The following is a 2,500-nucleotide window of genomic DNA, read 5'->3' on the forward strand; positions in this document are numbered from 1 at the left end:
CTAACTTACACTGCACCTTAACCTAACTTACACTGCACCTTAACCTAACTTACACTGCACCTTAACCTAACTTACACTGCACCTTAACCTAACTTACACTGCACCTTAACCTAACTTACACTGCACCTTAACCTAACTTACACTGCACCTTAACCTAACTTACACTGCACCTTAACCTAACTTACACTGCACCTTAACCTAACTTACACTGCACCTTAACCTAACTTACACTGCACCTTAACCTAACTTACACTGCACCTTAACCTAACTTACACTGCACCTTAACCTAACTTACACTGCACCTTAACTGTCACATGTAACGTCACAGGAATGTAGCTTTGCCTAACAGCAACCCTCTGAACATAGTTCACTGCTTGGATCCTCTGGTGTCATGTGTATTTCTTGATGCCATGGTGCGTACCCTCACATAAAGGTCTTTCGAGTGTTGCGTACTTTCTACACACGCGAGACAGATACTGGAAGGGTGTACCGCTACAGAACGAATATCGCCCTCCCCTCCTGCCCTTCCAAGCTGGTCGGTCAGGCGTTTGTTTGTGAAATGAGCCTTGCAGCTGTTCAGTTGCATTCGGTTGTCGATGCAGTCAGTGTACGTTGTGGTACGGCCTGTGTGGACTGTCCGCTGATGTACGCGTAACCCACACTGATCATCCGTCGTTACGTACTGAGTGACATAATGTGGCACATGCTTGACCGTACACCGGCTGCGCCCTACAATGGCGAATCATAAGGGCCATATGTTGTGCACGATGCTACTTGTCTCGTCTCCCCATTACAGCGAGATTGCACTGTTGTACGCCGTACAGACATGTGGTAAGTAGGTACGGACGAAAGTATTGCATGTTGGCCCCCCCCCCCCTCCTCCCTCTGCCGGGAATCAGCGTGAGCCGTCTGTTGATGTAGCGACGAGGGTTTTCCTATTTAATCGTATTGCCCCACACAACATGATAGCACGGTGGACCGCGTTCCACATCTGCGACATGCTACAGAGGCCGGTTGACAGTCGACCGCGCAAGGGACATTGCACACGTGCGCGGACCATCTTCCACGTGTTCTCTCGTGTACATGCCGCAGTGTGTATGTGGGCTGATGTAGCGTGTCGTGACACATAACATGCAGGCATGCCAGAATCGTAGATTTCGCAAATGTAGATTGACGTATACGTTTGCTGCCAAAGATCCGCAAATGAACTGGAAATCAGTTGTTGAGCGGTTGTTCGCGCTGCAGGTGCATCGGTGATAGCGACGATCGGTACATCTGTGAACCGGTTGTTTCGGCGGTACCCGCCATGCCCCCGAACCTGAGTTGGCCATGTGGGTATGAAGCGATACGAGGCTGTGGCTTGGCGGGACAGTCCCCGGCCGGTGAGGGGGGGCCGCCCGGCGTGCTGGCCGCGCGCTGCGTGAGCGCACGCTCTACAGCCGGCTGGTGGGGGGCGCCCAGTGGCAGGAGCGCCGGCCGACGGGCCCGGCTGGCGTCCCAGCTATGCGCCGGCGCACCCTGCGCGCGGCGCCAGGCGGCCAAAGTGGGTTCTGCCGAGCCCGGTGCGAAGCGCGGTGGACATCTGCAGTGTGCTGGTCCGATTGCGGACTGTGTGCGTTGAGGATGCGCCGCCGCCTGGCACTCGGCGTCGCGACGCCGTCTGCTGCTCGGTCGCCCCCAGCGGTTCTCGCAGGTGGTTTGTATCGCAGCTCTGCGGACGTGTTGGCGCGTGCGCTGTGCTGGGAGAGTTCGCTTCTGCACCCAAGTGGGGCTTTGCCCTTCTGTGGCGCTGGCGTTGGAGCTGCCGGTCACCGTAGGTGGCGCGTGTTGTTTCCCGCCGGCAATGCCACGACAGCACGCTCCCGGGCCTCTGTCGGCAGCGGCAAGCTCAGTTGGGAGCACGGGTGTTCGCACTGAAAGCGTCTACTCGCCTATCTCCGGGCGATTGCGCCTCTCTCGAACCCGACCAAGTACTTAGGACGGCGCTGCGCGCCGCCGGGACCTGAGAGGGTTTCGAGGTGTATCGTGCAGGGGAGCTCAGCCTCCTCCTGTTTGCAGAATAATTGAGCGGACGCTTGCGTGTTCGCGCGGGCCCTCGGGACACACTCCCGGGCGGCCGGCTGCTCAGCTCTCGTTGACGCAGCTCCCTGGTTGATCCTGCCAGTAGTCATATGCTTGTCTCAAAGATTAAGCCATGCATGTCTCAGTACAAGCCGCATTAAGGTGAAACCGCGAATGGCTCATTAAATCAGTTATGGTTCCTTAGATCGTACCCACGTTACTTGGATAACTGTGGTAATTCTAGAGCTAATACATGCAAACAGAGTCCCGACCAGAGATGGAAGGGACGCTTTTATTAGATCAAAACCAATCGGATTGGCTCGTCTGGTCCGTTTGCCTTGGTGACTCTGAATAACTTTGGGCTGATCGCACGGTCCTCGTACCGGCGACGCATCTTTCAAATGTCTGCCTTATCAACTGTCGATGGTAGGTTCTGCGC

The 2,500-nt window shown here is 55.7% G+C and overlaps 1 non-coding gene across 1 annotated transcript in view; it reads left to right on the plus strand.

Moving 5' to 3' along the window:
* Positions 1-2,144: 2,144 nt before the first annotated feature.
* LOC126327239 (small subunit ribosomal RNA) overlaps positions 2,145-2,500 on the plus strand; it is a 1,893-nt gene continuing 1,537 nt past the window's right edge. Inside the window, exon 1 of the ribosomal RNA XR_007561080.1 lies at positions 2,145-2,500. This exon is cut by the window's right edge and continues 1,537 nt beyond it. This is a non-coding gene — a ribosomal RNA (small subunit ribosomal RNA).

Source organism: Schistocerca gregaria, unplaced genomic scaffold (assembly GCF_023897955.1).
Source record: "Schistocerca gregaria isolate iqSchGreg1 unplaced genomic scaffold, iqSchGreg1.2 ptg001034l, whole genome shotgun sequence".
Taxonomy (NCBI): domain Eukaryota; kingdom Metazoa; phylum Arthropoda; class Insecta; order Orthoptera; family Acrididae; genus Schistocerca; species Schistocerca gregaria.